General features: G+C 53.4%; 1 protein-coding gene across 1 annotated transcript in view; it reads left to right on the top strand.

Moving 5' to 3' along the window:
- Nucleotides 1-26,435, top strand: part of RPTOR (regulatory associated protein of MTOR complex 1) — a 331,619-nt gene that overhangs the window by 47,005 nt on the left and 258,179 nt on the right. The gene's annotated exons all lie outside the window — the stretch shown is intronic.

Below are 26,435 nucleotides of genomic sequence, written 5' to 3' on the forward strand. Positions count from 1 at the left end.
CAGTACGAGAATGAAACCTTTAAAAATCAGCAGAGAACCAGCCATTACTGAAAATTGAACATTTTAATTAAAAATATCCATCACAGGGTGGCTCTTCTCTTCCTTTATTTCTCAAGTGTGGTGAACATTAATAAGCAGGGTTGTGCTTGGTGCCGTGGTAGATTGCCAGTTGGCGAGTGGGATTTCTTCCCGTGAAACACTCCTAGATAAAAGTCTGCAGCATCTGGTCTTGTGACAACTGTCCCTTTTCAGTGTTGGCTGAAGCGCATTTCAGAAGTTAGAGATGGGAGGCTGTGAGAACTGAGGGGAGAGCTCGGTAAACGCCTGCCGTGCCGGTGTGGGCCTCAGAGTCAGAGAGAGAGAGAAAATACCCGAGTAGGCGTGAATTCGCTGGTAGACATTTCTGTACACTTGGTTTTTCACCTGGCTGACCTGATGGATTGACCAGCTGTCTGGGCGTGAGAGGCGCCCAGGTGTGCAGAAGCACTCCTTTCTGTACCTACTGTTCTGCCTCTGAGAACGTGACCGTTTCCCCCCAGAATTGTTCTGTTGGAATGGGCAAAAGGGTTCAACGTCATGATTCTTTGTTTTCCTGTTCGTGTGTGTGTGTGTGTGTGTGTGTGTGTGTGTGTGGCCTGGTTTTTCTGCCTTTGTAGTTATTTTACGCTAAAAATGACTCGGATTAGGGGAAGGATGCTAGAATTTTAAAATTTTTAAAAACTCAGTGGGCTGATTTGGGGTTTTGACTGCAGCGCAGCAGTGGGATTCAGTTGGATTTTCTGATTCTATAAAAAGAAACTGACCCTGACACCAGCCCCCAACTTTTTCTTAAACATCTAGTTTATGAGCTCGGGAAAAAAGCAAAGAGGACAAGTGGGAGCCTGCACACCTGCAGTAACAGTCCCGATGTCCGCCAGGAGGACGTGGAGTGCCGTGGCCAGCGGCTCCTGCGTGGGGGTGCGGTGGGGTGCCGCGGCGAGCAGCGGCGTCCTGGGGGAAGCGTTTGTGAGCGCGGGCAGCCCCTGGTGATAAGGTGTATGGGACGTGGTTTCGGTTTCCGTGTTTTTACCAGTATCACCGAGCTATTTGGACTTTTCTCATGAGGGTTTTGGCCCTCAGCCCGCTGCCCTGCTGTGTAGGGATGCCACGTTTGGGGAGATTTTGCTGGGAACTTGACTAAAATATAACTAAAAAATTTGCTTATCTTTTGGGCTGACGTAAGCTTATGTCTTGATAACTATGTCTATGGTTGTTATAGTTTTCATTTTTTTTTTTTTTTTTTTAATTTTTTTTTTCAACGTTTTTTATTTATTTTTGGGACAGAGAGAGACAGAGCATGAACGGGGGAGGGGCAGAGAGAGAGGGAGACACAGAATCGGAAACAGGCTCCAGGCTCCGAGCCATCAGCCCAGAGCCTGACGCGGGGCTCGAACTCACGGACCGTGAGATCGTGACCTGGCTGAAGTCGGACGCTTAACCGACTGCGCCACCCAGGCGCCCCTATAGTTTTCATTTTATTACCATTTAAAATCAAGGCTGGAGAGGCTGGTTTGAACGTTCACGCGGTCTCAGGTTGGAAAGGGTTTATTAGCTTGGATGTGTGCCGTGAAGGAAAGCACGCTGGAGACCGTGGTCTCCCAGATGCAGGTTTTTTTTTTTTTTAATGTTTACTTATTTTTGAGAGACAGCGACAGAGCAGGAGCAGGGGAGGGGCAGAGAGAGAGGGAGACACAGAATCCGAAGCAGGCTCCAGGCTCCGAGCTGTCAGCACAGAGCCCGACGCGGGGCTCGAACCCACGAACTGGGAGATCATGACCTGAGCTGAAGTCCGATGCCCAACCGACTGAGCCACCCAGGTGCCCCTCCCAGATGCAGTTTTGTGGGGCAGCTATTTTGTTTACATTTTGTATCATAAATATTTGCATTTCCTTTTAAGGAAATCTGATTATTCCCACTGTGTCCTTGGTCTCCCACCTTCCTAGCTGGGATTGGAACCAATAATAGAGGACTGACCTATCTGTACTTTGTAAGGTTTGGGAAAAAAAAAAAAAAAAAGTGAAAAAGAAGTACATTTATCTTTTTGGCTAATCAGTTATAAAGTTTTCTTGGATTCCCCTTTTCCCTCTCTTCCCTTAATTCTTCAAAGGCTGGCAGCCACTATTAGGCTCCAACTGTTTGTTTTGCCTTAGCAGCTGTGAGCCCACTTAGGGGCTGGCACATTTGCGGTCTTTGGGAGGGACATGTGGTACCCTGGGTTTACTGGTTGTCACGGAACCATCCGTGGTGCTTCTCTGTGGTGGGGGGGGGGGGGGCTTATATTTTGTTTAGCTCATTTCTCAGATTGTGTAACTTTTTGGCTTTATTCCTTTATCCTTGATGACGGTGTTGTGTTCAGGAACTCCTGTCGAGAGGGCATTTGGATGCGGTTTCCGTTCTGCCGGCGGGAGCCGATGGAACTCTAGCAGAGGCGGAGTGTGCATGCTGGAGTGGCGTGGGGCCTGGCCGCCGCGTCCCAGGTTCACTGAGCTTGTTTTCGGAGCCCACCGCAGCTTGCTCCTACAGGAGTCGAGCGGCTCTGGTCTGGGGCCCGGAGGCCTCGGTATCCCTGGTTCCTTGTGAGGGTGCTCACGTAGCCACAGCCACAGGCTGTATCAGCAGATAGCGACCGATCGCTAACTTCTTTTTGGCCCTGTGTGGGTTGACGCTGGAGGGGGTTTGAAAGGAGGTTAAAACGTAGTTTTGTGACCTTGGGATCCAAATCAGCAGAAGCATGGCATACTGTTTGGGCGGAGCCCTGGAGTCCGCCGCAGACGCGGGGCCCAGGTGCCCAGCAGGAGGGGCAGAGCGGAAGGCTGGGTGATGCATTCGGCTGGGGCCCAGGGGGACCGGTGCTGGTCGCAGGGAGGATGTTGATGTGATTCCCAGAGGAGACAGGGCATGGCTTTTTTGTGGGACAGCTGGGGTTCCACGTGGCTGGGTGTGGGTCACCCGGGTTGTAGAGCAGGGCCAGGTGGAGGAATTCGGGCCTGGTCTCGTAAAGGCAGTGGGGGGCAGTGGGGATTGTTGAGCAGGCAGAAGCCGTGTTTCCTAAAGATCAATCTGAGCAGGGCGTGTGGAGATCCGTGGGGCCGGTGGGTGCTATCAGCCGGTGCTTGCTGGGTGCCGGTGGGCCCCGGATGGTGGCCCTTTGGCAACAGGGGATCAGAAGTGGGGATCGAGGTGAGGAGATTAAGGTAGGGAGGCCTGTGGAGGAAACCAGAGCCTTTGACAGCTTATTCGGTAGAAGCGATGGGGTGTGGGGGAGGCCAAGGCAGTGAGTGGGAGAAAAAGAAACTCAGACTTCTGGGCTGAACTGTTTTGGATATTGTGCTGTTCCGTGGTCCTTGTTTCCTCCTGGGAGCAGGGAGGGAATTGAAGAACTCTAAGGCTGTTGTGTGTGTTGGGTGACAGAGTCCTCGGTGACCCTTTTGCATCAGGGCGTCTAGGGGTGCTGACTCAGTGATTGCTCATCTTTTCCGAGGGTGGCTCTCCCGTATCTTGGTAGTCCCGATTTCTGGAGGTCCTTTTACGCTTTGAGCTGGGTGGTCATGCTGACAGAATGAGACCTTTCTGCATCTGGGATTCGTGCACCGCTGGCATGGAGCAGAGGACGGGACCGCGGGGAGGGACCGGCCGAGGGGCTGGCGCGGCCGCAGCAGAAACCCGGAAGAGCCGTTGCGCGCGCGGTCCCACCGGGAGGCGGGAGGACGTTGCAAGAAGCTCCTCGCACTTCCGCCCCTACGCTAGGTTTACGGGCTGTTTCCGCGCCGTGGTCGCTGGGAACCGGCATGGTGTGGGGATGCAGGCCGGTCTCTTGCTCCGGGGCCACACTTGGAGGTGGACGGGGAGGCGAGAGAAGTCTGGGCCCTGCTTCTGGTGGACCGTGCTGTCCCCAGACAGCCAGCGATGTTGCCACTTCTGCCGAAAGGCGGGGTGGGGTCTGTGTTCCCGCCTCGTAGATCTGCCACCGTGACCGGGGGCCGCGGCATCTCAGAGACTGGGTCCGGGATGGCCTTCCCTCGGGGCCGCTGGGCTTCTCGTTGCTGGAGCGGCCACCTGGCCGCCCCCGGCCGATGCTCACCTCAGGCCCCAGACGTGCGGAGTGGAGGCAGGCGGACTCCGAACGTGGCAACGTGGCTGACTGACACCACTAGGCAGGGGAGTCTGCGGGACAGCAGTACATACCTGGGACACGTTTTGGAAGCTGGAAGCTGGTGTTGCCACGTTGAAACCCTAAAGCCTGTAGCGCTGGCTTTTGGACGAGGAGACGGGGCTTGCCGGGCTCAAGCATGAACCCCCTCCTCATTCCCAGCCTGGTCTCCACGCACAGGGTCCTCACGTGAAGGGGCGCGGCCTCCTTGGGGACAGGGGCCTCCAGGGGCTCGCGGCCCGCCTGACGCTCCCCCGGCCCGGTCCCCAGGCCCTGTCCCCCGCCTGTCCCCGGGAGCGGGGTGGCAAGGGTTATCGACGGATGCCCCCAAAGTGCACAAAGTGTGTAAAGAAATGCTGCATGTGTCTGGACGGGGAGGCAGGGACACGGCACACAGTGAGAGGCCTGGCCCCCCGAGCTCCCGAGGGCAGGAGGCAGGCCGAGAAACGCACCTAGATGCGAGCACCGCTACCCTCTGGGGCAAACGGAGCATCTCCATCGGGGCCTCGCTGGCGGCCCGTGTGGCCGTGGTCTCTAGCCGGAGGGGCCGTGTGAGGGGCCTCATCCCACTCTGCACTTGACGTGGGCCCGGGGACCCTGGGCTCCGGGCTGGGGTGGCGATCCCGTGGGCCGTGGGGCCCGGGGCAGGTGTCTGGTGCCTTGTGCACGTGGACATGTGTGGCGTGTGCCGTGGGGTGGCCTGGTGGGTTGTGTTTTCCGGAGAGGACCGCTCGGCGACCCCCACCCCGTGTGCCATCCCTGTGGTGTCGCTGGGACACTCTTGCCATTGAGAGACCATGTCCCTTTTCTCTTGCCTTGGGCCACCGTGACCATGGTAGAAATGATGCTCTGTGTCGTGGGGACAGCAGACAGCACGGCTTCTGTCAGGTCCTCTTAGGGACACCCGTGCTTGGGCCCAAGCCACCAGCCGTGAGGAAGCTTGGTCCAGCCCCCCTGGGGAGCCCACATGGGGAGGCCACGCACCGGTGTTCCTGTCGTCGACACGTCAGAGAAGAAGCTTCTGGGTGGTTCCAGCGCAAGTCAGCAGCCTTTGCGTCTTGCCAGCCGAGGCCCCAGACGTTTCAGAGCAGAGACCAACTAACTGTCCCCTCTGCCCCTTTCTGGATTCGTGACCCGCAGCTCCCCCACCCCCACCCCCTGTGGGGCAGTTCGTCGAGCCCACCGTCCCGTCCCTGCATCGTGGCAGGCACCCGTGTGTGCCGTGGGGGTGGCCACCGGGCTGGGGAGCGTCGGCAGTGTCTGTGGTGCCCTCCCGCGTGCTCTCCCTCGTCTGGCGCCTCGTCCCCAGTTCTCCTGCCGTCGGTGGAGACCGCTGACTTTTCCGGGGGCCCATTTGTATCAGCACCCACGGAGGCCTCACGCCTTGTGCTTTTCCGTGTTCGTATGTTCCTGGGTTTCTTCCCGATGCCCGGTGACGGTAGGGACGAGCACGGTGGTCGCCCGTCATGCCATTCATTTTTGTTGCAAAAAACACGTCTCCTAATAAGAATAGTCTTACTTTTACCCAGGCGATCCACCTGGGGCCTTTGTTGAGTCAATTGAAAATGATTTTAATCTAACCGTTCTGCCGTCACGCCGAGAGAAACGTATCGAGAAGCTGTTAAGGCAGTGACAGCACGGGATGAGGAGGATTCGGCACAAATGGTGATTGTTTTTCAGAGCTTAAGATCCAACTGAAGGTCTGATTTGTAATCAAGTACCGATAGGCAGTAAATCGAGGGGACTGGGGAACAGGACACCTTCTGATTGTTGTTGTACAAATAGGGCGCATATGGTCAGAGGTCCCCAAGGCCACCGCCTCCTTCGATGGCTCCCTGGGGGGACGGTGGGACTCAGCCCCTAGTATTCACCACCACAGTGACTGCAGTGAGACAGCAAAGCCACAAAGGGAAGAGGCGCTCAGGGCAGAGTCTAGCGGGTGGGCACAAGCGTCCTCTCCCGGGGGGGTACCCGGACACGCGTGGCTCCCCTGGCAGTGGGTGAGGACAGCGCGCGTGGAATGTGGCCACCAAGGAAGCCCAGTAAGGATTCAGCACCCGGGGTTTCTACTGGGGGCTGGCCACGTAGGCAACCCGTGCTTGGCACAAAACTCCCGGGCTCCCGGAAGCCAAAGCGGTGTTCCGACGAGGCCATTTTCAGCTGAGCTCTGAAGTGTAATCGTAGCCGCAAAAGGGAAGTTGCAGGTATGTTGGGAGACGACGAGACTTAGGTGTTTAGAATTTCATGTTAAGTGTTGGATGAAAATGGAACCGGCCTGAGCTGCTCTTCTGTGCAAGTGCTGAATACTGGCAGAGAGTTGCTTTTGTGAGAACAGCACTGAATATTAACTACCTATAAAATATATTGCATTACCAAAGTGTTTAATGTGATTTCCTCCGCCTTTGTAAATGCAGGACTGTCATCGGACAGAGTAACGAGCAGAGCTGGTGTGCGGACGGAGGGGAAGCAGAGAGCGCTGCTCCAGGGGCCTGTTGGCGCAGAAGGTGGAGGCCGGGGTGCCACAGGCTTCCCTGCGGAGGACGCCCCGGGGTGGGGGCGGGGCTGGCCCGGCCAGACTTCTGCGAGCCTCTTCCGCCCCGCTCCCTGCTCCCCGCTCCCCTGTCTGTGCTGGAGTGGACGCACTCTTGGTGTCGGGTCTGGAGAATCGTGATTTTGGTGGACTTCCTTTCTTTGGGATTCAAGGAAAATATGGCTAAATAGGGTTTAAAACGCGGGTCTTGAGGCTTGGTCCTAGCCCACGACACCCTCCCGTGGCCCTGGGGCTAGAGGTTTAAGGGAAGGTTTTGCTGAATCTCAAGATTAAGCTTGGAGCCAGGCAAAGAGGAAAGAAAGACTGAGCACTTTTTTTTTTTTAGAGTTTATTCAGTTTGACAGAGAAAAAAAGTGCGAGTGGTAGGGGCAGAGAGAGAGAGAGAGAGAGAGAGAGAGAGAGAGTCCCAAGCAGGCTCCGTGTTATCAGCACAGAGCCTGATCCCGGGCTCAGTCCCAAGAACTGTGTGATCATGACCTGAGCCGAGGTCCAGAGTTGGCCGCTCAGCCGCCTGAGCCCCCCCCCACCCGCGCCAGAGTCCAATTACTGACAGCTTGGGGTGGGGAGGTGGGAGACGACAGGGCACGGGAGACCCTTCCTGAGCTTTAAGAGGACGCGTCGTGTGGCTGTGGCGCCTGAGAGCCCCGGGCAGGGCCCTCGCGCGACGGCTGGAGTGGACGCTCCTGCCTGGACGGCACCCCTTAAGTCTCCGCTCTCGACTGTTCCAGACGGGGTGTGCGGCTGCAGGGCTGGTTGGGGCCACCTGGCCATTTCGCTTGTATTTGTCTGATTTTCTTTTAGAGGGGACACTGTGGGAAATTCTTTCCCTGAGGCAGACTTCAGGCTTCAGTCTCTCTGTCTGCCCACCCACCCATTTCCTTTTGCCTTAACTATTTACCTAACAATTCATTCACTCATAATCAATCAATCAATCAATCAATCAGTCTTTCTACTATACGTTCTGCCTGCCCGCCCATTTGCTCACTAAGTGTCTCTCTGTGTGCTTCCTGTCCACCTGTCCACGTGTTCACTCGTGATCTCCTTGTCTGCACACCCGTTTACCTACCCACATACCTGCCTGCCCATTCGTGCATTCATGCGTTCATTCGAAGGTCTGTTGTGTGTGTGTACCTCGTAGCGGTCAGGAGGGCCCTCCTCTGATGAGACCCCACTCTGGAATTCTAGAGGGAGCTACTCAGATTCCACGTTCATTCATTCTCCAGTGAGGAAAAGACCTTATCGATGAAGTGAGTGAAAGGTGGCCGTAGATTCCGTATTAGCAGCCGAGTGTGGTTTGTGTGCACAGTGAGGGAGTGTGTGCACGGTCCTGGGGCTTTCTCCAACTCCCTACTGAGTGAAAACGGTGTGAAAACTTTATTACTGTGTGGCTGTTGACACGATCACATTTTAGTTATACGTGGAGGCAATTTTGGATCCCAAACTAGAGTTTTAATAATGTGTAAAAAATATTTTAATGGTTCTAATCTCATGTATCAATAGTGTTTTTTTAAAAAAAAATTTAATGTTTATTTTTGAGAGAGAGAGAGAGAGAGACAGAGCATGAGCAGGAGAGGGGCAGAGAGGGAGACATAGAAATCAAAGTGTTTTTTTTTTTTCAATTTTTTTTTTTTTAACGTTTATTTACTTTTGAGACAAAGAGAGACAGAGCATGAACGGGGGAGGGTCAGAGAGGGAGACACAGAATCCGAAACAGGCTCCAGGCTCTGAGCTGTCAGCACAGAGCCCGACGCGGGGCTCAAACTCACGGACCGCGAGATCATGACCTGAGCCGAAGTCGGATGCTTAGCCGACTGAGCCACCCAGGTGCCCCTCAAAGTGTTTTTTAATTGCTGTGTATTTTAGTTTACTGGTTGATTATTATTTTTGTGACCTTTCCTGCTTTCTAATGGTTGAATCAGGATTCAAACTCATTATGCTTGACTTCAAAACCAGTGGTTTGCCCATTGGTTTCCTGAAGTTTCTTGTGGAGCGCGCGTGTGTGTGTGTGTGTGTGTGTGTGCACACATATATTTATCCATCCATACACACAACGTGCATTTATATATACACACACACATATATAAAGTTAAATTTGTTTTGGCCTTGTTTACAGGAACTGGGGAACATTTTGTCCCCTGGCACCAGTCTCGGGGCGGGTCTGGGTCCCTCGGAGACGCGGCCCCGCGTGGGTGCTGCTTGCTGTGTGTCCGTGTGCCTCACGTCTGAGTGCCCCCCGTATTCATCCCTCAGTTAAAACCTCGTTCGCCGGAAGAAAACAGTTTTTTTTATAATGCTGCTTAAATAGGTCGGACTTAAAGCTAGGTGAGAGGGTTTGTCTAGGCTGTCTACCTGAATGTGGGATTGAGTCGTAGGGCGTGTGCGTTCCCCAGGTGGGTCCTGTTGCCAGAACTCTCTCCAGAGAGGAAGATCGCTGACGCGCCGCGTCCCGGAGTGTCCGAGGGCTCCCGTCTGACCACAACCTTGCGAACACTGTGTGTTCTCGGACTTGCGGCTGGTTTTCCCGTCCCATGATGTGGATTTCCCTGAGAAATGAGGAGGTCTCGCATTTCTTGGTGTGAGTGTGTGTTGGCCATGTAAGTTTTTTCTGTTGGAAATCATAGTTCTTTTTCGTATTTTCGTCTTGTTTCTTAGTATTTCTTCTCTCTTTTAACCCCAGAATTGATGCTAGTACTTTGCCTGGGTGGACATGTCCCCTAAACCTGCATTCAGGGTGTGTACATGTGTCTGTGTCCGTGTGTGTGTGTGTGTGTGTGTGTGTGAGAGAGAGAGAGAGAGAGAGATTCACGGGTTGATGTGCTCGACCTCATCATGTTTCCCTCCTGTGCCCTTTGTGTGACTGTAGACCCCTCTGGCCTGTTGAGCATCCCCCACCCCCTTGGCCTTACGTTGCCACCTCTGTCATGCACGCCAATTTCTCACACACCTGTGGGTATTTCTAGGGTTCATAATTTTCTTAAAAAAATTTTTTTTAATGTTTATTTATTTTTGAGAGGGGGAGGGGCAGAGAGAGAGGGAGATGCAGAATCCAAAACAGACTCCGGGCTCCGAGCTGTCAGCACAGAGCCCGACGCGGGGCTCGAACCCACAAACTGTGAGATCGTGGCCTGAGCCGAAGTCGGACGTTTAACCGACTGAGCCCCCCAGGAGCCCCTGATCTTCATAATTTTCTAAAACGCATAGGGTCTTGGAGTAGATGGGACACAAATGTGAAACCACCCCTCGTCACCCTGTTGGTAGCTGGGACGCGGTCGTCATGCTAACTAGCCTGGGACGGGCCTGCTCTGTGTGCAGAGTGCCCAGACGTGCAGCCCCGGGCCTGGGTAGCTCCTCTCCAGCATGGGGCCCGGGCCCTGGCCTTGCCAGCGATTCTCAAACTTCTGTCTCTGGCACACGCTTAGCATCCGCGGTGTGTGCTCTCGATGGCCGCGGAGGCTCCCGTGCTGTGACGTCATCATGCCCAGAGAGTGGTTCTCGCGTGTCCTTTGTAAAGAGTCCCTGTCTCCAGCAGGTGCCCTGCCCCCCGTGCTCTAGTGGGGCACGCGGTGCTCCATGTGGAATCCAACGTGGGGCTCCCACGGCGTCGGGGGCTTCGGGAGGACAGACGAGAGCTGTCGCCGGGCTGTGCGGACGTTTTCAGGAGTTAGTGGCACAGACGGCGGAGCGAAGGGCGTTCCAGGCAGCGGGGATGGTCAGCGGCGCCTGTGGGTGACAGATCGGGCAGGGCCACACCATGCTGGCTGGAGGCCACCGCGAGGGTTCCTCCGGAGACGTCCCCGTTCGGGGCACAGGTGGCGTTCGTGCGGAGACGGCTGAGGAGGCCGGGTTGGAGGGGGGCAGTTGCTGATGCGCTGCTGTCCTGGAGGAGGGACAGGCTGAGGCCTCCACAGGGGGATGAAGAAAGTGCAAAGTGGACGTCAGTTTGAGGGTCAACGCGCGGGACTTGGGGTGAAGCCTCCAGGTCTTAGAGCTGAGTGATCAGCAGTGCCTTTTGCTGGCGCAGGGGTGATGCACATAGGACGGATTTGGGGTGGGTGCGGGTAGGGGAGGATGACACAGAGACAGTGCAGAGGGCTGCAGGGCAGGAGGAGACACTGCGAGGGGGAGGTGGCCTCCCCCTCCCCTTGTCCCCTTTGTGCTCCTCCCTGCCCCTCCCCCTCTTTCACCTTCCCCACCCCCCTTTCCCCTCCTCCTCCCCCTCCCCCCTCCCCTTTCTGCTCCTCCCCCTCCTTCCCTGCCCCTCCCCTTCTCCCTCCCCCTTCTCCCTCCCCCTTCTCCCTCCCCCTTCTCCCTCCCCCTTCTCCTCTTCCACCTTCTCTTCCTCCTCCTCCTCCCCTACTTCCTCCTCCCCCTCTCCCCTTTCTGCTCCTCCCCCTCCTTCCCTGCCCCTCCCCTTCTCCCTCCCCCTTCTCCCTGCCCCTTCTCCCTCCCCCTTCTCCTCTTCCACCTTCTCTTCCTCCTCCTCCTCCCCTACTTCCTCCTCCCCCTCTCCCCTTTCTGCTCCTCCCCCTCCTTCCCTGCCCCTCCCCCTTCTCCCTCCCCCTTCTCCCTCCCCCTTCTCCCTCCCCCTTCTCCCTCCCCCTTCTCCCTCCCCTTCTCCTCTTCCACCTTCTCTTCCTCCTCCTCCTCCCCTACTTCCTCCTCCCCTTCTCCCCTTTGTGCTCCTCCCTGCTCGTCCCCCTCTTTCACCTTCCCCACCCCCCTTTCCCCTCCTCCTCCCCCTCTCCCCTTTCTGCTCCTCCCCCTCCTTCCCTACCCCTCCCCCTTCTCCCTCCCCCTTCTCCCTCCCCCTTCTCCCTCCCCCTTCTCCCTCCCCCTTCTCCTCTTCCACCTTCTCTTCCTCCTTCCCTCCTTCCTCCTCCCCTTCTCCTTCCCCACTCCTCCCCCTTCCCTTCCTCCAACCCTTCTCCACTCCCCGCCTCCTGCTCCCCACCACGTATCTGTTCAATTTTACTACTTTCATTATACAGTCAGCTCAGCAAAATGTAAAACATTTACTATTCCTGGTACGTGCAGCAAAAGCTCAATTATACAACATAATGATGTATAGACAGAAAACATGTCTGAATTCTGTTCCTGTGATGTATAATGTTCCCATTGTTGTCAGTAACCGTAGCTCATTAAAGTGAGCAAGCGTGTCTGTCGTCGTTAGTAAGAAGGGTTCGGTGGGCTTCATTTACTTGACTGCTAATGAAAAAGTGGTGAGGCTGCAGTGCCGGCTGCCCCGTGGGCCGCGTGGCCAGGCGATGGTGCGGGGAGGGAACAGGTGCCTGCCAGGAAGCCTCTGGGGAGAGGGCGGCAGGTGGTGGTCTCAGGGCTGCACTCCTGGGGGGTCCTTGTTGGCAGCTGTCACTGACAGGGCTGAGCCCGAGGTGGACCTTCCCGAGGGGGTCACCGGGCCAGTGACAGAACCGCCCGGAAGGAGCAGCCTGTATCCCTGATAAAGAGGAGGCCAGAGGGAGCACTGCTTCATCGACATGTTAGAATTCACTCCTGAAGGAAAACCTAGAAGGTTCTTGGACACAGGCTTGGTTTTGGACGGAAGGTGCCAGCATGCCAACGACCCAGGTTAGCAAGGAAGGCGGAAAACACTCCTGGTGTTGGGGTGCTGTGGCCCCTCTGCTCTTTCTGCTGAGGTCTGGCGTGGCACGGAAGTGTGCACAGTCTGGGCATCGTAACGGTCTGGAAACTGTCCCTTCGTGGACACGAGAATCAAACAACAGGGTATATTTTTGCTTGGGTTCTTGCGATCTGCCTCGTTTTCTCCAGGCCTTTCTTCCGAAAGGCTGTCATCCAGCCGGGAGAGTCGAAAGAACGGGGTGACGCACGGCTCCGTGTCCTCCGCTTAGATCCGGCCGTTCTTTCCAGTTTGCCGTGTTGGCTGTTTTCCCTCACATTGTTGTGTGTTTTGAGTCATTTGAAAGCAGACACACGATGACTCTTTCCTCCTTAACTCGGACCCCTTCTTCGCGTACATCCTCCCGCCCCACCCTGCCCCCGTGGTCACTCCTGTGAGCCGTGCGGCGTCCTCTTTGTCATCGGGTGCCTGCTCTGTGCCCATGTTCCTCCAGCCGCTTTGTGACCTGTTACAAGGGTTTATGGCTCCTTTATCTTTTTCGAACCAAGAACCTTTTTTCTTTAGAACAACGTTGACATTTTGCAGAAGGGTCCAGGCGTTGTGCTGGAGAATGTCTCACATTTAGGTTTTGCTGATTGTTTCTTCGTGGCGTCGTTTCACTTGTTTCTCTGTCTCCTGCGTTTCACGGGAGCCAGGCGTCTAACAGTGAACCACGGTTATGTTTGGGTCAAGCCTGTTGTCTGGTGGGATGCCAGGGTGCTGTTGATCACGTCCCATTGCATTAGTGAGTCCATTTTTAACTTAGTACACAATTCTCTATCATGTAAAAAGAGCACGGGTTGTTTATGAGAGTCTTAATTTTATTCTGTCATCACACTTAATCGATTGTCCAGCTATGAAACTCTAGGGTGGAAATCTGGTTTGCTCTCCTTTCACTTGAGATTTCTGAAGCCATTCTGATTCCTAGCTTTCTCTTTTTGACTGATTGTTTTTCTCTGAAGCCTGTGTCCTGTTATGATAGGAGTGCTTTTCTTTGAACTTTTAATTTAAACTGATTGGGGCGCCTGGGTGACTCAGTCGGTTGAGTGTCCGACTTTGGCTCAGGTCGTGATCTCACAGTTCGTGAGTTTGAGCCCCGCGTCGGGCTCTGTGCTGACAGCTCGGAGCCTGGAGCCCGCTTCGGATTCTGTGTCTCCCTTTCTCTCTGCCCCTCCCCCACCAACGCACACACACTCTCTCTCTCTCTCAAAAATAAATAAACATTAATACAATTTTTTTAGGGGCGCCTGGGTGACTCAGTCAGTTAAGTGTCCGACTTGGGCTCAGGTCACGATCTCACAGTTTGTGAGTTTGAGCCCTGCGTCGGGCTCTGTGCTGACGGCTCAGAGCCTGGAGCCTGCTTCACATTCTGTGTCTCCCTCTGTCTCTGCCCCTTCCCTGCTCATGCTGTGTCTGTCTCTGTGTCAAAAAATAAAATAAACATTTAAAAAAAATTTTTTTTAAACTGATTTGAAAATCATTGTCAAAGATGTAATGCTGCAAAATGTGGGTGGAAGTTTTAAGGGCAAAACAGTGTATGTTAGTGCATATGTGTATTTATAAAAAGAACTAAAAGCACCTCAAATCTCGCAGCTCAGAAACCTCATGACAGCACCCCAGGGCCAGGGATTGCCTGTGTACCCCACTCTTGCAGTGAAGCACACCGCCTCGGTGTGGTACGCAGCTCGCCTGGGCTCTGTCCCCCCGGGGAGCCCGTGCGTCTCCCCACCTCTGCTCCTGTGACCCCGTGCTGCCTGGCACGTCAGCTGGCCTGTGAATTGTCTGTCCAGACTCAACGTTGAGTGTCTCCATTCCTTTGAAGTCTCTGTTTCTGTCAGACAGGGCGAGGGCTAAGCCCTATCCTGTGGCATCCCCTGGACCCCTGACTACCTCTGATGCCCCAGATGTTTGAGGAGGACGTTTGAAATGAATATTTAGACTCCAGCCTCTCATGCCTTCCCTTTTGTGCTTGCGTTTAATACGCGATAGCATCTGTGCGCGGACGCTTCCGACGACGATTGCATCCAGGTGGTTCTCTGTGGTTTCACAGTGGGAAGCATCCTTGGAATGGCGGCAAGATTTCAGGGGGGCCCTGCGGTCTGTGTCGGCGGCTGCGAAGGAGATGAGGCGTCCGTCCCCACGCTCGTCTGTCCCCAGGGCTGGCTGTGCTAGGTGGATTTCCTGTCCCAGGACTTGAGGAGATCGTGGACTCTCTTCCCGGTGTTGACGGAGGGTCCTGCGTGGGCCGCGATTGCCGTCTGGCTTCTGAAACAGCCTCCCACTCCCTCTCTCTTTCCCGTGTTCACCCAGGGCCTTCCTCTCGTCAGCAGGGGCCCCAGGGCCCGGGCTTCAAAGGTGACCAGGTGAGGTGGACGCACCCACGGTCCACAGGGGCCACCCACGAATCAATGCTCGTGAGCCCGGTGCTGCGGTCTGAGTGGCCCGGTCGGTCGGCAGGGGGACGGCGAGGTGGCCTCCCCGGGGAAGGGACTGGCCTTCAGTGGCTCAGAGGCTTTGCTGTGATTCATGTTTGAAATGTTCCCTGAAAGATAACATTCCTTTTTGAAATTGGTTTTGCTTTATGTTTTTTTTTTTATGTTTATTTATTTATTTAGAGAGAGAGTGTGTGTATGTGTGCATGTGTGCAAGCAGACACGTGCGTGCACAAGTGGGGTTGGGCCGGAGAAGGAGAGAGAGAGAGAGAGAAAGTCCCAAGCAGGCTCCAAGCTGTCAGTGCAGAGCCGAACTCAGGGCTGGAACCCACGCACTGTGAGATCATGACCTGAGCTGAGACCAAGAGTCGGACGCTCAACCGACTGAGCCCCCCAGGCGCCTTCCTTGCTTCTAAATAATAAATTCTGTTGGGATCGTGAATGATTTTCATGACTCCTTCAGGACAGACCCTTAGGCTTGGCTGTCAGCAGAAAACCCACCGCATTTGCAGACACATTTTAGGTGAGGCTTTGCGTTGTTCCCATAGGCACCGAGGTGGTGAGACGTGGCCCTTCGGTGCTGGGGCGCGTTGCGTGTTTCTGCGACGGTTTCTGAGAGCAGAGCAGACAGAGGATGTTGGAGACAAAACATTTTAGGCAGAGTTGCAGGAGTGTCGAGGAGGAATGTAGACAGAGAACGGCAGGCTGTGGCAGACGCCTCACCGCTCAGGTCCCGGCGCCTGCTTTCGGGCAGCGGGTGGAGGGGTGGCGCCGTGCGTCCATGGTTTGCGGTCCCGGCCCGCGGGCCTGGCCGCACGCCGGGCTGGCCGTCAGCTGGCTGAGCACCGGCGGTCCTGAGGACGTTTGTGCCGCGCTTTACCAGCAGGACTTGGAGACAAGTTGCGATGTTGATAATTGTTATTTCATGTTTATGATTTTTTTTTTTTTTAAGTTTATTTTGATTTTGAGAGAGAGAAAGAGAGGGAGCGAGCAGGGAAGGGACGGACAGAGGGAGAGAGAGAACCCCAAGCAGGCTCCATGCTGCCATCGTGGGACCCGACGCGGCGCTCAGATCCGTGAACCGTGATGAGATCGTGACCTGAGCCAAAATCGAGGCTTGGAGGCCACCCAGGCACCCCTCTGCTTAGATGCTGTCCACCGGTGGCCCTGCCCTTGTGTCATTTCTCACTTAGAATTCCTTTGAATCGTTGGGTCTTGGAGGAAGTTCCGACGTTGCTTTCTGAAGATGAGGTTTGCGAAGCCAGGGCTCTGCTCTGACACTGCAGATGCTACTTGGGATCCTGTCTCCTGCTTGTACACACTGTCTCTCCCCCTCTTAAATAAATACATAAACTTAAAAAAAAAAAAGATTATGGAGAACCACAGATAGCAGATGCCTACCACATTCTTTCCCTGTGGGAGTGTCTTTTTTTTTAAGTTTATTTATTAAAAAAATGTTTTTTAATGTTTATTTATTTATGAGAGAGACAGAGACAGAATGTGAGTGGGTTAGGGCCAGAGAGAGAGGGAGACACAGAATCGGAAGCAGGCTCCCTCCGGGCTCCGAGCTGTCCGCACAGAGCCCGACGCGGGGCTCGAGCCCACGAGCTGTGAGATCGTGACCTGAGCCGAAGTCGGACGCTCAACCGACTGAGCCCCCCGGGCGCCCCTATTTATTTATTTTGAGAGAGGGTGTGAGCAGAGGGGGAGGGAGAGAGAGAGAATCCCAAGCAGGCTCCACGCTCAGCACCGACGCAGGGCTCAGTCCCACAATCCTGGCATCTTGACCTGAGCCGAAACCAAGATCCTGACCCTCAAGCCACCCAGGTGCCCCTCCCCGTAGGCGTGACTCCATGATATGCAGTGTCTGCCTGCAGGACCTTTGATTGACCTGTGCCGCTCTGGTACCCCTCAGCAGCACACGCTAGCCCCTGTTGACGTAGGTGTTCTTTCCTTTTTGGTTCTTTCCTGCTGCGCCCAGGGCGGGCCTTCTTCTTTTATGGCAGCAGCTTCCTGGCTGACCTCCCTTTCTTCTCAAGTCAGCGTTGGCCATCGACGCGAGCAGCCTTCCTGGGAGCCCCGAGGAGCTGTGTTCCGCCCGACAGCTTTCACGGGGTTGCGACCCTCTCCCGGGCCCCTGTCGTCGAGGTGCACCCCGCCCTCCACGAGGAGCCGCAGGGCCCGTGAGCGGGATGGGAGTGGAAGAAAACGGCCCCACGCCGCGTCCTTGGATGTTGTGAAATGCCTGTTGTCGAGGTGTGCCGGCCACCACGGGTGTGTCCTCAGCCAGGGTGGGGGCTCTGTGTAGTTTGCCTCGGGATTGTTTTTAGGAAGTGCCGGATAAGGAAGAGTGGGAGCAGAGTCCGTCCTGAACGAACGGCTCTCTCCCACGGTGATGCTGCTGCTTTTAGTTTACGTTGGGAGGAGAAGGGCCGTGACCCAGTGTCTGGTCAAACAAAAGAAATCTCTAAATCGCCTTGAAATCAATCCACTTATTAAAGGACAGCCTCATTCTCAAGAAAGAAATTTTAGCAGTGAGCTTTATCTTGTGTCCTAAACTGGGAAGGCGCGGAGACAAGATAGACAAGAGCCGTTGCTGCACTTACTTGGTGGGGCAGGTGTTCGTTGATTATGAGGCTGTGTTCGTTTTGGTTAGGATGCTGGGGGTGGGGGGGACATTCACTTTGGAATGTCCCCTCTCTGTGAAGAGCTTTCATACTATTCTTACTTTCTACTTTCTAATCTTATGCTCTAATAAACTTTGCCTGCTGCTCAAAAAAAAACCAAAAAAACCCCCAAAAAACAACAAAAAAAGAATGCTCGAGACTGAGAACGTGGCTCTCCGTGAGCTCAGCGCCTGTCACCTGCCTCGCATTTCCCCTCGAGATCCCAGCACGCTCGTTGCCTTGGATACTAGTCTAAGCTTCAGCTGGCCGAGCAAGCTATTCTCTCTGTCTTCAGAATGTAATGAAAATTGCACGCACGCGCGCGCGCACACACACACACACACACACACACACACACACAGAGTCCTTGACTATTGTATTAAATCATTTGTTATAACTTTCCCCCTGCTTATAGAAATAATGTGTTTATGGAAAATTTGGAAATACACACACAGAAGGGCCAGGCACAGAGAAGAAAAGAGGAATCATCCACTTTGCACTCCTCGGAGATCAAAACGGCCTGTGACATCTTATGTTTCATTCTGTGTCCTTTGCGTCTGTGGATTCACACATTTCGAACAGTAATTATGGACATTGTTTTGTGCCTTCCTCTTTTTGCTCAAGTTATGTTTGGGTGCCTCCCATGCCACTTACTGGTCCTTGAAAATAGGTCTTTTTTTTTTTTTTTAAACATTTATTCATTTTTGAGAGGCAGAGACAGAGCACGAGCAGGAGAGGGACAGAGAGAGAGGGAGACACGGAATCCAAAGCCAGCTCCAGGCTCTGAGTTGTCAGCACAGAGCCCGACGCGGGGCTCGAACCCACAAAATGAGAGATCATGACCTGAGCTGAAGTCGGATGCTTAACCGACTGAGCCACCCAGGTGCCCTGAAAATACGTCTTTTTTAATAGCTTTATTGAGATATAATTCACACACTACAAAGTTTACCCTCTTACCCACGGAGTCTGATGTGGGAGACAAAGAAAGGCAAAAGAAAAAACGACATTTCCTCACAACTCACACCCCATTGACAAGTCCATGAGCCGGGCAGAGTGACCTCCCTCCAGGAGCTCAGCTGCCTTCGTGTTAGTATTTGCTCAGGGCAAAAGGCAGTTTTAGCTTAACATTAGCCTGACCCTCCCCAAGATCCTATAAGTCTCCTTTAACATAAAAATTCCTTTCGAGACTTCCTTTATCTCCACCCCCAGGATATACGTTGGCAATCATCCTCCGAGCATATGGCCCCCTGACATACATCTACAGCGTCTCATGCTGAGGTTTCACCAAACAGTAATAAATGACCTTTTCCTAACAGCAGCTAGCCCCTCAAGGTCCTGGGAACCTTGCTTCCAAAATACCTTAGAGACCGTCCCTAACCCTCTCCCAGCCTGAAGTTGTATAATCGGTCACTCCTCACAGCCCCGCCGCAGCCTTTTCTGCCCACAGGTCCTGTCCCCATGCTTTTGTAAAACCACCATTTTGCACCGAATTCTCTAGAAATTTTTGTTAGCCGTTGGCTCCGAACCCCAACGTTTCCCACTAACGGGGCCGTGCAACCTGAAAATACGTTTTTAAAGGCATTGTCCTGTTCCACCGTGTAACAGATGGCATCCTTTAACACGTGCCTTTTAATTATGCCCTTCAAGCCAGACCCGTGGGCTTCAATAGACTTAAGTTTGGCATACTTAGACTTTACACTGTTGAATTACTTGGAGTTAATGTGTAAGCGTATGTGTCTTCACGGTAAATCTCTGTGACAAAGTGTTTTTGTTTTCACTTCTCAGATAAGGAGACTGGATAGTTAATTGGATTTTCTTTTTAAAATTTCACCCCGGGCAGGGTTGCAAGAAAGGCCTGGAAGTCCTTGTCGCAACCTTGGCTCCCTCGTGCCTCAAGTTGGCTTCCCAGACTAGGTCGGGGTGTGTCGCCCATAGACCCACACGCAGGTGTCCCCGGTGGCCGAGGTGGTACCAGGAAGCCCACTTGTTCACGAAGGAGTCACGTAAACATCTCTAGTTTGTTTAAAGCCGTTAAGATCTCTGCAGCAAATCTATGTTGTGTGCAGATCTCTTTTATCTGATTTGTAGAGGCCTGTGATGTGGGGAGGCTGCTTGCTCCCAGAACCCTGGGTGGGCGGTCTGCAGGGGTGGGAGGGGCCGGGAGGGAGAGCTCTGGCGCTCGAGGTCCGGTTCGCAGTGGTGGGGGGTGGGGGGGGTGCTGTGGGGGGGTACGGACACGACTTTCTGATGTTCCCTGTCGGAAAGCTACCGGCTGTCTCTTCCCCTTGCATTAGCCTGCTCTGTAGTGGTGGACACAGACTTTAAAAGCAGGGAGACTCGGACAGAATTTAGCCTCCCACGAGAGAGCTGAAGCCTAAATTAGGCTTCTGGAGGAGGGCAGCGAGTGGACTCTTGAGTTCAGGAGCCGCCCTGGCTCGGGTTCCTGCTGAAACAGGAGGATGCAGCCGGGGGCCCCCAGGTTCCTGGTTGCTGCTGGGCGGGGGGGGGGGGGGGGGGGTCTCGTGCTGTATTGCAGGTTTGGGCTGCGGAAAGTCCATTTGATGTGCTTCTTGCCAGGTTGGCCCTTCCTTCTTTCTAGCGGTCTTCCAGACGGGAGTTAGGAGGCAAACCTGTTTTCCTTTTTTTTCAACAACTCGACACCCCCCACCCCCCAGCCCCGCGGTGTATCTGCTCTGTTTGCTGTTACGTTCCAGTTTCTGACTGACTTCCTTTATAAATTATGAATTTGCGCGGCTTCAGCTCTGCTCAGAGTTTTCCGTGATGCTCTGAAGCTTAACGAGCACTGCTGGGGATTGGGTGGCTTTGCCTCAGACGAGCAGGGGATAGTGAATGTTGTGGCAAACCCCAGTCTTGCTTCCTGTTTGTTTTCCATTGGGCCCGGTTGTGGGGGGGTGGGGACCAGTGAGTCACAGCTGTCCGTATGGGGAGCGGAAAGCAGGATTGGCCCGTGGAGCATGACGTGCTTTCTTCATTCTGCAGAACAGCTTGGGTGTCCTTGCATGTGAGCCCGCGAACCCACGTTCGGGTTCGATTGTGCCGCTCCATCCACCGTATCTTTTAAGTTGCACGTGGTTTATCGAGTTAGTTCAGTAGGAGGAAGCGAATAAAGGAACCCGTGTGACTTTGTTTTGAGTTCTTCGGGTAGCGGCAGGCAGCGATGTGTTTTTAATCGGTGAGGCGACAGGCCCTTGGGTGTGCCGGGGGCCTTCAAGCAGGGGTGGCGTCGGGGCCCACGGCCGCTTATCGGAGCTTCTGAATCCAGCAGGCTCTGAGCACAAAGGTTTTCACGGCTCATCTTGTGGCAAAGCGGATGTGACCTAGTGTGAGGTTGTCGATGGTCTTTGTTGCACAGATAGTGGATATTTGGGCATTTCACTGCGGAAATTTTAATGGTTTGGATACTGAATGTTGCTCTAGACCCTTCTGGGTGTGCTACATGAGATGTGAGCTGGGTACCGTATTATTCTTTTGTAAGTCTGAGAAGTTTTGAAGTTCCAGACAAACCTGGCACCAGAGGACTGCACGGGCACTGCCCAGGCTTTACAGGTGGTGCCGGGTACCGCCCCCCATCGCCGGGGAGTCCCCAGCCTCTCCCACCTGACTTCCAGGGTGTGCTCGAGGCCCTCGGGCCGGGCCCCGAATCATACGGCAGCTTGCTCCGTGCCTGTGGGGGTGCTTCTGTCCGGCTGGAGAGCTTCGTCCTGGAGTCCAGCTTGAGGATTGGAGAAGTCCTCGGGCCTACGAGCTCGTCCGTACCCACCTGTCACTGTAAGGGTGAGGATGTTGCTCAGGACAGATTGGAATGAACAGCGGTCACACACTTTCAACGATCACTTAATGTTTTACGGCTTCTCAGAAGGATAACTTTCCAAATTCAGAATTAGCCTCCGGGGATAGAACTGTCATCTTCAGTTATGTTGCATTGGAGAAGAAATGTTTCAAAGTTCAACATGGTTATTTTATATACTGTTATGCAAGTTTTGGCACATTAAATGTAATAGCCCTTACGTTCTCTTAATGCTGTAACTGTATTATTAAAAAACATCAATCTGGAACTTTTGGAATGGGAAATGGAAATAAAATACCTAAAAGGCACTTTGGGGTATAGCTAAGAACTTAGAACTTAACCACATTTGGAATCAGGCGAACACTATTAAGATTTGCAGGGGAGCAGAAGACACATTTGATTGCCTTAAGGATACTTACTGCTGATGTCTTGTGCCCACTTGTGGAATTACATCGGTTAGGTCAAAAACGTTTTTCTAATTCGTGTCAATATATTTTGGGGACCTTTCTTTCTTATTTTCTTAAAAAGGCATAACTCAGGATGTAGGGTTGGGTGTGCAAGGACAAATCATGTTCTTTCTTTCTGTGTCTTCATTAATTTCACACCGTCACCTGTAAAGCGACCTCACGGAAGTTGTTGCTTGAAATGACGTCGGGTCACTAATGAAGCCTGTCCTTGGTGGCAGGCATGGGGACGTGGGGGCCCTTTTAGTGTCTCGTGGGACTAAAAGGTGACCATTGATTGGGCTTACGCTAGTGTTTCTGCATAAGCACTTGGAGAGCTTCAGACATAATAATTTTATAATTAAGTCCAATTATTTTACCGAGAATTGTGTCTTGAAACTCATTAAATGCAGGTGTAGAGGTTGAGGGGATGTGATGTGTCCCGAGGGTCAGCTGGAGGAAGAGGTGGGCTGCGACCGGGGATGTTTGGGTGCCGCGTGAATCCCCTGCCTCATCCTGCACTCCCTTCCTGACCCCCAGGGAGATCCAGCGGGAAGACCGGTGGGGACAGGAGCACCCAGCGCAGGGCCCTTTAGGAGAGGATCAGGGCGGCCGGAGAGCTCAGGCTACTGGACGCGGCCTGTTAGGGGGTGAGCGTGAGTAAGTGGTGGCAGCTCTCGCTCAGAAATGGTCAGAAGTGTCCGAGCCTGAGGCCTGCCCGGAGTCCCTGCCGTGCGAGGGAGGCGTGCGGGCTCATATGTCCCGAGAGTGGCTCTCCCCTGCCCTCCTGGGGCGTGAGGCCAGGGGCGGGGGGAAGGCTGCAGGCCCGCTGCCAGGGGTGCCCACCCGGGGCTGGCTGTCCCTTAAAGCAGCCCAGGGAGTGTCGTTCCCTCAGCTGGGCTTCGTGAAAGGGACTAACGGTTGAGGAGTGTGTGTCCTTTGCAGACTGAGGACAGAATAAGACTGTGGGGACCAGCTGGGCTGCCACAGTGGGGCAGACAGTCTTTCTGAAAGTTAGAGGGACCCGATCCGTGGAGGTAGATGGTTTTCTGCGAGGAGGCTTCCCTCCCGCCGGGCCCGGGGCTGACTGAGCGAAGCAGCTGGGAACTCGCTGCAGGGTGTGAGTCCCCACCTTGCCGGGCCCTGGGAGCACGGGGGAGCCCCTGGGTTTAAAGATACTGTGGGGCGGCCGTTAGTGTGAGTCACCGTGGCCGCAGGAAGGCCACAGTGATGTCTCCGTGGAACTTCTGGTTCTAAGCGGCTTGTCCTCAAAGGCTGAGTTTGCTAGAAGATAATTGATCAACTGTATGGGATTGTTGAAGCTGATCACTTAAGTATTGGAAAATGACTAACAAAACAATATTGTTACTGATTGATTTTCTGCCCTTTCTCCTGACAACAGACAAAGGGACCTTTTTTTTTTTTTTTTTTTTTTTAAGGTTCATAACAAGAAGATTCTCTGGCCTGTGTCTCCAGGAAGACACTGCTCTCTTCAGTATGTCTCTCTCTGGAGGCAGGGGTACAGTCCCTTTAAAAAGTGATTTGTCGGGGCACCTGGGTGGCTCAGTCGGCTAAGCGGCCGACTTCAGCTCAGGTCATGATCTCGCGGTCTGTGAGTTCAAGCCCCTCGTCGGGCTCTGTGCTGACAGCTCGGGCCTGGAGCCTGCTTCCGATTCTGTGTCTCCCTCTCTCTCTGACCCTCCCCCATTCATGCTCTGTCTCTCTCTGTCTCAAAAATAAATAAATGTTTAAAAAAAGATTTAAAAAAAGAGAGTGATTTGTCATTAATAAGTACTTTTTTTTTAAGACTAAATACTACCCCCACCCCCCCACACTTTAAATTCTGTTTGAACACAGGGATCTTCTCTTGATGCGATAAATAAAGATCCTATGGGTTTCCTCGCTACCCGAGAATAGTGTGCCCCCACGAAACCTTTTCTAAGCCGGAATGGTGCGAAGCGGGGAAGCAGTTACCATCGATTCCTGTGGAAAACAACTTTGGGCATTCCCAGCCCCCCGCAGCCCCCCCCCCCCCCCCCCCCCCCCGGTGACCCCTCTTAGGCTTCTCTGCCACCTTAGGGACACGTGCTGCTAACGATGCAGACTGAATGGGGGAGAAGCCCAGACACGCACAGACACAGCTCCCAGCTCCGGCCGGCCGCCCCCAGATGCCGCGCGTGTCTCCCGCCGCCGCCCGGCCTGCTGCAGGTCCGACTCCAGACTCACTTGCGCTTCCCGCTTTTTTCGTCAAAGGCAGAAGTCCTCTTTGGATTTTTTGGGTTGTGGAAACAGGTGCCTTACTGCTTCTGCCGGGAGGCCTTTGGTAACGGCGACGTCCCGTCGCCCGGAAGCAGGTGACACGTGTTCCACGTGAGTTGCCACCGTGGTCTTCGTGATAAACCATTCGTGCGTCGCGTTAAAACCAGCGTGACGGTCACCACTGCCATGTTCCGTGGTCGCTGGCAGTTCTGTTTTGGAGGTTGTGGGCAGTGCCCGAGACCCGAAACAGGAGAAGAGGAACAGTCCGTTGGAAAGGACGAGACAGACTTGTCATTCGTAGACGGCGTATTTGTAAACCTACAGTGCGGGTCGAGGATCACCAAGAGGCAGTTACATTTAATTAGGAATTTAATAATGTGATGAGGGAAGGTGTCCACAGCCACCACGAGACCACAATGGGGAAAATACACGGATAGAAGCACGTGCCCCCCAAACATCCATGACATGTCTAGGAAAAATCCTAAAAGAAATGTGCAAGACTGACTGGTGAAGAAAACTAAAAAAGAAAAAAAAAAACAGTACTGAGAAACATTAAAAAGAGATTCAATTAAATGGAGAAACACACTGTGTTCCTGTATAGAAAAATGGACCCTTGGGGAGGTTGCCACTTCTTGCCAAATTTAATTCATATGTTTAAGATGATTTTTTTTTTTTGGCATTTTGTTTTTATGAAAATTTTTTAAAATATCTATTTAATTTTGAGAGAGACAGAGTGTGAGGGGGGCAGGGGCAGAGAGAAAGGCAGACAGAATCCGAAGCAGGCTCCAGGCTCCAGGCTCCGAGCTGTCAGCACAGAGCCCGACGCGGGGCTCAAACTCACAAACTGCGAGATCGTGACCTGAGCGGAGAAGTCAGACGCTTAACCGACTGAGCCACCCTGGCACCCCTGGCACCCCTGGCATCTTGAATCAATGTTTGTTCATTTAACATTATAAGAATTTAAGAGCCATTCTGTTAGGAGAATGTCATGGTGTGCTGAAACATTCCCTTATTTGCTTAAAATTTAGGTCATACCCACCACGTGTTCTCCGTGATAAGAAATGCTGTGAAGAAGATCTTTACACGTAGAGATTTCCCCTTTATTTTCCTTTTTTGTATTTTCTATGACAAATTCTCATGTGGAGTTATTGGACCAAAGAAGACAATTTAAAATACTCAATGTTACCAATATGCAGTTTACTGCAACTTTAACCGAAGTATCTATGGGATGAAAAAATTGAATAACCGATTAATTTGGGGGGAAAAGCGATGAATATAGGTGTAATAAGTAAGTAAAAGTTTAAAAAACATTGTGAGGAAGGAAACCCAGCCCCCCCCAAGTATTGTAAAGTGCTGCAAAGATAAATTATTTAAATCCGTGTAGTAGAAGTATTGATTGATGGGATAAGGGAATAGATTCAGTTAGCTAGCCTGCAGCAGGGTTTGGTCTGTCTGGAAATTTATATATGCTAAGGGAATCATACAAACCCGTGAGTCTGGGAGACATTCCTGTTTTTATTTATTTATTTATTATTTTAAAGATGTTTGTTTATTTATTAAAAAAACCCTTTTTTTACATTTATTTATTTTTGAGAGACAGAGAGAGACAGAGCGTGAGCAGGGGAGGGGCAGAGAGAGAGGGAGACACAGAATCCGAAGCAGGCTCCAGGCTCCGAGCCGTCAGCACAGAGCCCGACGCGGGGCTTGAACCCACGAACCGTGAGATCATGACCTGAACTGAAGTCAGATGCTTAACTGACCGAGCCGTCCAGGTGTCCCAAAATGTTTATTTGTTTTTGAGAGAGGGAGAGAGTGTGAGTTGGGGAGGGGCAGAGAGAGGGGGACAGAGGATCCGCAGTGGGCTCTGTGCTGACCGGCTGACAGCCCGACGCGGGGCTCGAACCCACGAACTGTGAGATCATGACCTGCGCCTAAGTCAGACACTTAACCGACAGAGCCACCCGGGCGCTCCTGGGGGACATTATTTAACAGGGAGAGTTGGTATGATTGGCTAGTGTTTTGAGAAGAAAATTAATCCTCGTCTTGTATCATATACCACAGTAACGTCCAGATGGCTTGAAGGGTTAAATGTAAAACACAGTAAAACACTGGAAGAAATCCATGTAGGCCCTCACTGAGCAGGGAGTTCCTGAGCCCCAGGTCTGGGCCAGGTGCGGGCACACACGTGGGTCCACTCTCCTCTTGGGTTGGGGAGCCTCGTCAGAGAGCTCTGCCAGCAGGAAACGCTGTGCATGGTGGTGCTGCCCTGCTGGGATGTGGGGGCAAACCTCCCCGAGAAATGGCCACTGTGGGCACTGAGACCGCAAGGGAGAGTCAGAGTTGGTGGAGCGGGAAGGGCCGCCTTCCAGGCCGGGGAAGCTGTGGCTGGGAGCGGGGCTGGTGGAGAAGCAGGTGCAGGAGGCACTTAGGAGGCAGGACGAGTCGAGGGTGG

The sequence above is a fragment of the Panthera onca genome, chromosome E1, assembly GCF_046562875.1.
Source record: "Panthera onca isolate mPanOnc1 chromosome E1, mPanOnc1 haplotype 2, whole genome shotgun sequence".
NCBI classification, from domain to species: Eukaryota; Metazoa; Chordata; class Mammalia; order Carnivora; family Felidae; genus Panthera; species Panthera onca.